The following is a 12,042-nucleotide window of genomic DNA, read 5'->3' as shown; positions in this document are numbered from 1 at the left end:
AGCTGAAGGGGAGGAACGCGAGAGGAGCCTTTTGAGGGTGGGTAGGACCTCCAGTGATTAACAAGGTAGCGAGAGGGGGGCTAGCAGACCTGGAGGGGACAGAGAGGGAGGGTGGGAGAGAGAGCACCACACACCCCTCAGCCACTTTAAAACCACCAGGAAGTTTAGCCATTTCTGGAAGGGTTGATATGTTCAGAATGCTTTCATTATAACGGCACTACAGTGAGTAGGGGATGTGTTTTAGAAAGACATCAAAAATTGCTAAAGATAACCAAAAATGGTTATCCAGTGACTGAAAGTATTTAGTTCCAATATCCAGAAAATCTAGATACTTCAATACTCACTTGTCCATTTTAGCTAATCAATGCTTCTCCATATTGCATCTGTTTTGAATGGGCTTTTTGGTTTTTTCCATCAAATATCTCTGAAATTTGGAATCAGTAACATGCCATAGTTCAGTTAATATAGTGCTGCATAAATACAGAGCATCTTGAGGAGTCAGTGAGGTCTTACATTTTATAAAATGTTGAGCTGAACATTTTTAACGTGTTCAAGATCCCGAAGTCCAGATTTGGTGGGTCCAAGGTCGAGTCTGAACTTGAAAGTCGCAGCAGTGATGCCCCGCCCTGGGCCAGGATATCCCGTGAGCATTCCGCCCTGCAGTGAGTAGAGCATGGGCAGTGCTGGAGCCAAGGCGGAAGGAGAGCCTGTGGACACACTGTCGCTGGGTTCGTGGTCCTGCTTCCCGGTCTTTGCTTTAGGGTGGAGCTGGCCTCTGTCTGGGATAAAAGGCTGTTTCCACCGTTGTTATGTGGGATTACAAGAGTTTCTGTGTGCTTATTCTGTGAACAATGTTTTCTAGGGGTCAGCAAACTGCAAAACTGAGATCTACCTCAGCAAAACTGAGAATCACTTTAACATTTTTAAAGGGTTGTTAAAATAAATACAATGAAATGAGTACCTACAAAGAACTATGGGTTTTCTAGTTTGCTGGCTGCCTGAATGCAACACACCGTAGACAGACTGACTTTTAATAAAAGGGGATTTATTGCGTTAGTTCTTCAGAGGAAAGGCAGCTAACTTTCAACTGAGGTTCTTTCTTACGTGGGAAGGCACAGGACGATCTCTGCTGGTCTTCTCTCCAGGCCTCTGGGTTCCAACAACTTTCCCCGGGGTGATTTCTTTCTGCACCTCCACAGGCCTGGGCTGAGCTGTGAGTGCTGAGATGAGGTGTGCTGAGCTGCTTAGGCTGTGCTATGTTGCGCTCTCTCATTTAAGCACCAGCCAATTAAATCAACATCATTCATTGCAGCAGGCATGCCTCCTAGCCAACTGCAGATGTAATCAGGAACAGATGAGGTTCACATACTGTTGGCTCATGTCCACAGCAACAGAACTAGGTACCTTCACCTGGCCAAGTTGACACTGAAATCTAACTACCACAATGGGCCTATGGCAGAGTAGGAAGCTCCAGGAATCACTCCCACCACTTAGCAACTGTGATCTGCAGGAACTGCCTGAATCGACTATTTTGGAATTCTGGAGTCTGATGGAACATTGTGGCATTCAAGAAAGAAGTGGATGCAGAGGCTGATAAATTGTAAATACCGGTGAATTTTACTGTTCCCGCAGAGGCTCCCACACCGCAGCCCCCAGCCCCCTCACAGGCAGAAGTGGACCCACCAGCCCAGATTACTGGGGCAGGTTGCTGGTGCCAGGGTGGGTTGCAAGGACCTAATCCTCCAGAGTCCAGAGGTACGGGGGTTTATGGTCTGATCACTGATGACTGCTTTTGACCAGCTGCTTTAGATCTCTGGGGGCCTGCTCTGAGGGCAGCCGTCGTTCCGGCCCTCCTCAGGCAAAAGAAGGAGAGAAGTATTAAAAAGACTGTAATTTCTCCCCCTTTTTTCTCTTTTCTTTTTCCATTCTCTATTTGGGTGCAAAAATAATGTGGAAAACTTTGCTCCAGCCCTCAACAAGAATTTTTTTAAATACTAACAAACCCAAAGGAATAGGAGAGCTGGATTATAACAATGTAATACACAGTATGTCTAAAACTCAACAAAAAAATCTCTACAAAATACATAAAGAGACAGGAAAATAAGGCCCATTCACAGGGAGGAAAAGAATTTGCCATAAATCATCACTAGAGAAGCTCATGCTTTGTAACTGTTTATCAAAGACTTTAAATCGCCTGTTTTAAATATTTTTTAAATATTTAGATCTAATATTTCGAGCTAATGTAATCTATATACCAAGAACTAAAGGAAATTAAGAAAACTCTGTCTGAACAAAATAAAAAGAAGTTATAAAAAGGAACCAAACAAATTTTGAAGCTATAAGGTACAGTGATTGGAAGAAAAATAAGCTAGCTAGAGGGATTCAGCAGCAGATTTGAAAAGGCAGAAGAAAGGACCAGCAAACATGAAGGTATGATGATTGAAATTATTCAGTGCTAGGAGCAGAAGGAAAAAAATCGTGAAGAAAAATGAACAGAACCTGAGAGACCTGTGGGACACCGTCAGGCCAGTGCGTGTCCCTGGAGTTCCAGGAGGGCACAGCAGAGGAAGGGGTAGGAAAAGTCTTTGAAGAAAAGATGGCTGAAACTTCCCAATCTGATGAAGGACATGAATACATACATCCAGGAAGTACAAAGAACTCCACGCAGGATAGACTCTTAAGAGTTCTACACCAAGACATGTCAAAAATATCAAAATCTGAAGATACAGAGGAGATTCTAAAAGCAGCAATACAGCAGCTACTTGTCACATACAGTGGAGCCCCATAAGTTTTGGGGCAGATTTCTCACCAGAAACTGTGGAGGCCAGAAGACAGTGGAAAGACATATTGAAAGTCTTTAAAGAGGAAAACTGCCAACCAGGAATTCTCTGTCTGGCAAAATTATCCTTCAAAAATGAAGAAGAAGGGTGGGCCACGGTGGCTCAGCAGGTAAGAGTGCTTGCCTGCCATGCCCGAGGACCCGGGTTCAATTCCCGGTGCCTGCCCATGTTAAAAAAAAGAAAATGAAGAAGACATTAAGACATTTACGATAAAAGTTGAAAGAATCCATTACCAGGAAAGCTGCCCTATGAGATATGCTAAAAGAAGGCCTCCAGGCTGAAACAAAAGAAGCACTAGACAGTAACCTGAAGGCATAATAAAAAATAAAGAACATTGCTAAAGGTAACTGCATCTGTAAATATAAAACCCTGTATTATTGTACTTTGGGTTTGGAACTGCTTCCATATGATTTAACAGGCAAATATGTAAAATTAAAACCTATATCAAAGGCCATACAATAGATAAAGATGTCATCTAACATAGTAACTATATAAAGACAAAAAAATGAAAAATTGTGGAACTGTCACCTAACTACTTGTTGAAATGTACTTGGAAATTTAAAAAAGAAAGTGGAGTGGCATATTATTGCCAGACAAAATATTATTGTCAGACAAAATAGAGTTTAAGTCAAAAAAGATTGTATAAGACTTCCGGAGAAGATGGCGGCTTAGTAAGACGCGCGGATCTTAGTTTCTCCTCCAGGACAGCTACTAGGGGAGTAGAAACGATACAGAACAGCTCCCAAAGCCACGACAGAGATAAAAAAAGACAGCGTACCCCATCCTGGAACGGTTGGCTGGCTGAGAGAACCCGCTCTGGTGAGATCGCCGAGGGGCGCGGGCTTCACCGGGCGGGGTGGCAAGCGGCCGGAGTCACTCCCTTCCCCCTTCCCCGGCCGGCTGGGAGAATTGGACAGGCGGTCCCCTCAAACCGCAGCGGCTGGCGCCCACACCACGCGCGGCCCCCCAGACCAACTGAGAGAATTGGATCGGAAATCCCCAGGCCGCGGAGAACGGCGACGGGGGGGGGCCCTTCCAAACCCGTGACTCCCCGGGAACGTGCACTCTCCCAGGCGGGCCGCTGCGGCTGGCGCCCTCCCGCCAAGCTTGACGCCCCGGGCGGACTAGGAAATTCGGATGGGCGCTTTCCCGGGCTGCGGCGGCCGGCGACCCTCCCCGCGTTCAGACCCCGGGCCGGCTGGCACTCTTTCAGGCCGCTTCGGCTGGCGGACCTCCCGGACGGCGGGAGTTTTCCGGGGTTGGAGGGCCCACAGCACCTTTTGCTGGTGGGACCCGCGGACAGACATGTGCCACGAGCGCCACCTACTGGGCAGGATAAGAAAAACAGAACCCAGAGATTTCACAGAAAAATCTTACAACCTTGTTGGGTCCGACACCCAGGGAAATCTGACTAAATGCCCAGACGCCAGCAGCAGAAGATAACTGTCCACGCTCAGAAGATTGATAATATGGCCCAGTCAAAGGAACAAACCAATAGTCCAAATGAGATACAAGAGCTGAGACAACTAATGCTGAATATACGAACAGAAATGGAAAACCTCTTCAAAAATGAAATCGATAAATTGAGGGAGGACATGAAGAGGACATGGGCTGAACATAAAGAAGAAATAGAAAAACTGAAAAAACAAATCACAGAACTTATGGAAGTGAAGGATAAAGTAGAAAAGATGGAAAAAACAATGGATACCTACAATGATAGATTTAAAGAGACAGAAGATAGAATTAGTGATTTGGAGGATGAAACATCTGAATTCCAAAAAGAAACAGAAAATATCAGGAAAAGAATGGAAAAATTTGAACAGGGTATCAGGGAACTCAAGGACAATATGAACCGCACAAATATACGTGTTGTGGGTGTCCCAGAAGGAGAAGAGAAGGGAAAAAGAGGAGAAAAACTAATGGAAGAAATTATCACTGAAAATTTCCCAACTCTTATGAAAGACCTAAAATTACAGATCCAAGAAGTGCAGCGCACCCCAAAGAGATTAGACCCAAATAGGCGTTCTCCAAGACACTTACTAGTTAGAATGTCAGAGGTCAAAGAGAAAGAGAGGATCTTGAAAGCAGCAAGAGAAAAACAATCCATCACATACAAGGGAAACCCAATAAGACTGTGTAGATTTCTCAGCAGAAACCATGGAAGCTAGAAGACAGTGGGATGATATATTTAAATTACTAAAAGAGAAAAACTGCCAACCAAGACTCCTATATCCAGCAAAATTATCCTTCAAAAATGAGGGAGAAATTAAAACATTCTCAGACAAAAAGTCACTGAGAGAATTTGTGACCAAGAGACCAGCTCTGCAAGAAATACTAAAGGGAGCACTAGAGTCAGATACAAAAAGACAGAAGAGAGAGGTATGGAGAAGAGTGTAGAAAGAAGGAAAATCAGATATGATATATATAATACAAAAGGCAAAATGTTAGAGGAAAATATTATCCAAACAGTAATAACACTAAATGTCAATGGACTGAATTCCCCAATCAAAAGACATAGATTGGCAGAATGGATTAAAAAACAGGATCCTTCTATATGCTGTCTACAGGAAACACATCTTAGACCCAAAGATAAACATAGGTTGAAAGTGAAAGGTTGGGAAAAGATATTTCATGCAAATAACAACCAGAAAAGAGCAGGAGTGGCTACACTAATATCCAACAAATTAGACTTCAAATGTAAAGCAGTTAAAAGAGACAAAGAAGGACACTATATACTACTAAAAGGAACAATTAAACAAGAAGATATAACAATCATAAATATTTACGCACCGAACCAGAATGCCCCAAAATACGTGAGGAATACACTGCAAACACTGAAAAGGGAAATAGACTCATATACCATAATAGTTGGAGACTTCAATTCACCACTCTCATCAATGGACAGAACATCTAGACAGAGGATCAATAAAGAAATAGAGGATCTGAATATTACTATAAATGAGCTAGACTTAACAGACATTTATAGGACATTAAATCCCACAACAGCAGGATACACCTTTTTCTCAAGTGCTCATGGATCATTCTCAAAGATTGACCATATGCTGGGTCACAAAGCAAGTCTTAACAAATTTAAAAAGATTGAAATCATACACAACACTTTCTTGGATCATAAAGGAATGAAGTTGGAAATCAATAATAGGCGGAGTGCCAGAAAATTCACAAATACGTGGAGGCTCAACAACACACTCCTAAACAACGAGTGGGTCAAAGAAGAAATTGCTAGAGAAATTAGCAAATACCTCGAGGCGAATGAAAATGAAAACACAACATATCAAAACTTATGGGACACAGCAAAGGCAGTGCTAAGAGGGAAATTTATTGCCCTAAATGCCTATATCAGAAAAGAAGAAAAGGCAAAAATTCAGGAATTAACTATCCATTTGGAAGAACTGGAGAAAACAGCAAACTAATCCCAAAGCAAGCAAAAGGAAAGAAATAACAGATTAGAGCAGAAATAAATGAAATTGAAAACATGAAAACAATAGAGAAAATCAACAAGACCAGAAGTTGGTTCTATGAGAAAATCAATAAGATTGATGGGCCCTTAGCAAGATTGACAAAAAGAAGAAGAGAGAGGATGCAAATAAATAAGATCAGAAATGGAAGAGGAGACATAACTACTGACCTCACAGAAATAAAGGAGGTAATAACAGGATACTATGAACAACTTTACGCTAATAAATACAACAATTTAGATGAAATGGACGGGTTCCTGGAAAGACATGAACAACCAACTTTGACTCAAGAAGACATAGATGACCTCAACAAACCAATCACAAGTAAAGAAATTGAATCAGTCATTCAAAAGCTTCCTAAAAAGAAAAGTCCAGGACCAGACGGCTTCACATCTGAATTCTATCAAACATTCCAGAAAGAATTAGTACCAACTCTCCTCAAACTCTTCAAAAAAATCGAAGCGGAGGGAAAACTACCTAATTCATTCTATGAAGCCAACATCACCCTCATACCAAAACCAGGCAAAGATATTACAAAAAAAGAAAACAAAAGACCAATCTCTCTAATGAATATAGATGCAAAAATCCTCAATAAAATTCTAGCAAATCGTATCCAACAACACATTAAAAGAATTATACATCATGACCAAGTAGGATTCATCCCAGGTATGCAAGGATGGTTCAACATAAGAAAATCAATTAATGTAATACACCATATCAACAAATCAAAGCAGAAAAATCACATGATCATCTCAATTGATGCAGAGAAGGCATTTGACAAGATTCAACATCCTTTCCTGTTGAAAACACTTCAAAGGATAGGAATACAAGGGAACTTCCTTAAAATGATAGAGGGAATATATGAAAAACCCACAGCTAATATCATCCTCAATGGGGAAAAATTGAAAATTTTCGCCCTAAGATCAGGAACAAGACAAGGATGTCCACTATCACCACTGTTATTCAACATTGTGTTGGAGGTTCTAGCCAGAGCAATTAGACAAGAAAAAGAAATACAAGGCATCAAAATAGGAAAGGAAGAAGTAAAACTATCACTGTTTGCAGACGATATACTATACGTCGAAAACCCGGAAAAATCCACAACAAAACTACTAGAGCTAATAAATGAGTACAGCAAAGTAGCAGGTTACAAGATCAACATTCAAAAATATGTAGCATTTCTATACACTAGCAATGAACAAGCGGAGGGGGAAATCAAGAAACGAATCCCATTTACAATTGCAACTAAAAGAATAAAATACCTAGGAATAAATTTAACTAAAGAGACAAAAAACCTATATAAAGAAAACTACAAAAAACTGCTAAAAGAAATCACAGAAGACCTAAATAGATGGAAGGGCATACCGTGTTCATGGATTGGAAGACTAAATATAGTTAAGATGTCAATCCTACCTAAATTGATCTACAGATTCAATGCAATACCAATCAAAATCCCAACAACTTATTTTTCAGAAATAGAAAAACCAATAAGCAAATTTATCTGGAAGGGCAGGGTGCCCCGAATTACTAAAAACATCTTGAGGGGAAAAAACGAAGCTGGAGGTCTTGCACTGCCTGACTTTAAGGCATATTATGAAGCCACATTGGTCAAAACAGCATGGTATTGGCATAAAGATAGATATATCGACCAATGGAATCGAATAGAGTGCTCAGATATAGACCCTCTCATCTATGGACATTTGATCTTTGATAAGGCAGTCAAGCCAACTCACCTGGGACAGAACAGTCCCTTCAACAAATGGTGCCTAGAGAACTGGATATCCATATGCAAAAGAATGAAAGAAGACCCATATCTCACACCCTACACAAAAGTTAACTCATAATGGATCAAAGATCTAAACATTAGGTCTAAGACCATAAAACATTTAGTGGAAAATGTAGGGAGATATCTTATGAATCTTACAATTGGAGGCAATTTTATGGACCTTAAACCTAAAGCAAGAGCACTGAAGAAGGAAATAAATAAATGGGAACTCCTCAAAATTAAACACTTTTGTGCATCAAAGAACTTCATCAAGAAAGTAGAAAGACAGCCTACACAATGGGAGACAATGTTTGGAAACAACATATCAGATAAAGGTCTAGTATCCAGAATTTATAATGAGATTGTTCAACTCAACAACAAAAAGACAGCCAACCCAATTACAAAATGGGAAAAAGAGTTGAATAGACACCTCTCAGAGGAGGAAATACAAATGGCCAAAAGGCACATGAAGAGATGCTCAATGTCCCTGGCCATTAGAGAAATGCAAATCAAAACCACAATGAGATATCATCTCACACCCACCAGAATGGCCATTATCAACAAAACAGAAAATGACAAGTGCTGGAGAGGATGCGGAGAAAGAGGCACACTTATCCACTGTTGGTGGGAATGTCAAATGGTGCAACCACTGTGGAAGGCAGTTTGGCGGTTCCTCAAAAAGCTGAATATAGAATTGCCATACGACCCAGCAATACCATTGCTGGGAATCTACTCAAAGGAATTAAGGGCAAAAACTCAAATGGACATTTGCACACCAATGTTTATAGCAGCGTTATTTACAATTGCAAAGAGATGGAAACAGCCAAAATGTCCATCAACAGACGAGTGGCTAAACAAACTGTGGTATATACATATGATGGAATATTATGCAGCTTTAAGGCAGGATAAACTTATGAAGCATGTAATAACATGGATGGACCTAGAGAACATTATGCTGAGTGAGTCTAGCCAAAAACTAAAAGACAAATACTGTATGGTCCCAATGATGTGAATCGACACTCGAGAATAAACTTGGAATATGTCATTGGTAACAGAGTTCAGCAGGAGTTAGAAACAGGGTAAGATAATGGGTAATTGGAGCTGATGGGATACAGACTGTGCAACAGGACTAGATACAAAAACTCAAAAATGGACAGCACAATAATACCTAATTGTAAAGTAATCATGTTAAAACACTGAATGAAGCTGCATCCAAGCTATAGGTTTTTGTTTTGTTTTGTTTTGTTTTGTTCTTACTATTATTACTTTTATTTTTTTTCTCTATATTAACATTCTATATCTTTTTCGGTTATATTGCTAGTTCTTCTAAACCGACAAAATGTACTAAGAAACGATGATCATGCATCTATGTGATGATGTTAAGAATTACTGATTGCATATGTAGAATGGTATGATTTCTAAAAAAAAAAAAAATGGACAGCACAATACTACCTAATTGTAATGTAATTATGTTAAAACACTGAATGAAGCTGCATCTGAGCTATAGTTGGTTTTTTTTCTTGTATATTTTTGTATTTTTTATTTTTATTTTTATTTTTTCTCTATATTATCATTTTATTTCTTTTTCTGTTGTCTTGCTTTCTTTTTCTAAATCGATGCATATGTACTAAGAAATGATGATCATACATCTATGTGATGATATTAAGAATTACTGATTGCATATGTAGAATGGAATGATTTCTAAATGTTGTGTTAGTTAATTTTTTTTAATTAATAAAAAAATGACATTCTAAAAAAAAAGATTATATAAGACATAGGTGGATATTATATATCAATAAAAAGTTTAATCCAGCAGGAAGATAAAATAACTATAAACATATATACATGTCACTATAGAACCCCAAAATGTATGCTGCAAACGGACAGAATTGAAGGGAGAAAAAGACATTTCTGCAATAATAGTTGGAGACGTCAGTATGCTTTTAGTGATTGTTGAAACATCTAAAGAGAATATCAGGGAGGAAATGGGGGGTCTCACAGCACTGGTGCCAGTTTACCTCTTAGACCTGTGGAGAACACGCCGTGTGACAGTAGCAGAGCTCACGGTCACGTGGAACATTTTCGAGGCTAGGTCATTTTAGGCCACAAATCAAGTCTCAATTAAGTTGTAAATATTGAAATCATACAGAGTGTCCTCTCAGACCACAGAGAAATAAAGATAGAAAATAATAAAGATAAAACTGGAAATTTCACAGATATGTAGAAATTAAATATCCAGTGGGTCCTAGAAGAAATCATGAGGGAAATGAAAAAAAAAACAAAACCTTACAGGATGTTGTGAAGTCAGTGCTCGGAGGGGAATGTATAGCTCCAAATGCCTATATTAGAAAAGAAGAAAGATCACAAATTGGTAATCTAACTTCATACATAAAGAAGCTATAACGAAAAGAATAAACTAAACCCAAAATTAGTAGAAGGAAAGAAACAGTAAAGATTAACACAAAGATAAATGAAATGAAAAAGAAAAACAATAGAGCAAATCAATAAAGGAAAAGGTTGTGGGTTATTTTGAAAAAATAAAATTTACAAACCTTTAACCAGACTTAAAATGAAGAGCACAGGGGACACAGCTAAAAGCAGGAGAGTGGAGTAGGGCCATTACTACCAACCTTACAGAAATAAAAAGGATTATAAGAGGCTGCTATGAACATTATATGCCAAGAAATTCAAAAACCTATATGAAATGGACAAATTATTCGAAACATAGAAATTAATCTGATGCAAGAAGAAGTAGAACATCTCAACAGACCTATAGCAAGTAAAGCAATTGAGTCAGTAATTAAAAACCTCCCTACAAAGAATAGCCCAATCCTAGAAGGTTTCACTGCTGAATTCTGTCAGACATTTGAAGATTTAACACCAATCCTTCTCAAACTCTTCAAAAAATAGAAGAGGAGGGATTACTTCCTAACTCATTCTGTGAGGCCAAAGGCAGATAAACACAGCACATAAAAAAGTTACAGACCTGTATCCCTTATGAGTATAGATGTAAAAGTCCTCAACAACATGCTAGCAAACCAAATCCAACAGTATATTAAGAGGATTATACACCACTACCAGGTAAGATTTATTCCAGGAATGCAAGGATGTGTCAACATAAGAAAATCGATGTAATATACTTTAATATGAATGACAGAAAAAAACATGTTCAATTGATGGAGAAACAGCATTTGACAACATCTGTATTCCTTTCATGATAAAACACTCAGAAAACTGGGAATAGAGAGGAACTTCTTCAACATGATAAAGGGAATTTATGAAACTATGATAATTACCACAGCAAATAAACTCAATGGTTAAATTCTAAAAGCTTTCCCCCAAAGATCAGCAAGAAGACAAGGATGCCTATTGACACTGAAATGCCAACATACCAATTTGGACTGGCTTTTAACAAAAGGAATTTATTTGTTTACAAGCTTCCAGTTCTGAGGCCCTGAAAATGTCCAAATGAAGGCATTATCATCATTGTACCTTCTTTCTGAAGGCCGGCAGCCAGGATGCTCGTCCCCTCTGCCCCATGGCCAGGCACACGCAGCAGCAGCTGGACTCTGCCTCCCTTCCAGGTTTCATTGCTTCCATCTCTGGCTTCCTCTCTGTTTCTGGGGCTTTCTCTCAGATTCTGTCTTTTTGCCTCTGTACTTCTTCTGTGTCCTCTCTGAATTTCATCCTCTTATAAAGGACTCCAGTAAGAGGATTAAGGTCCACCTGGCATGTCTTTTCTGAAATAACCTCTCAGAACTCCCAGTCGGTCTACACCCACAGGAACGTCTTAGCTTTGAGAGCGTGATCTTCTGGGGTCGTTAAAGCGTCCACACCATTACACCCTGGTATTCAATGCACGGGACGTTCCAGCCAGAGCAGTCCAGCAAGAGAAAGAAACAGAAGGCATCCAAATTAGAAAGGAAGAAGTAAAATCATCCCTATTCACAGATGACATGGT

The 12,042-nt window shown here is 39.5% G+C and overlaps 1 protein-coding gene across 1 annotated transcript in view; it reads left to right on the top strand.

Moving 5' to 3' along the window:
• The window catches only part of RNF212 (ring finger protein 212), an 84,308-nt gene that overhangs the window by 55,788 nt on the left and 16,478 nt on the right, over nt 1–12,042 (top strand). The window lies entirely within an intron of this gene.

The sequence above is a fragment of the Tamandua tetradactyla genome, chromosome 19 (genome assembly GCF_023851605.1).
Source record: "Tamandua tetradactyla isolate mTamTet1 chromosome 19, mTamTet1.pri, whole genome shotgun sequence".
NCBI lineage: Eukaryota > Metazoa > Chordata > Mammalia > Pilosa > Myrmecophagidae > Tamandua > Tamandua tetradactyla.
The sequence above is the reverse complement of the archived record's forward strand: the minus strand, read 5'-3'. Positions and strand labels throughout refer to the sequence as shown.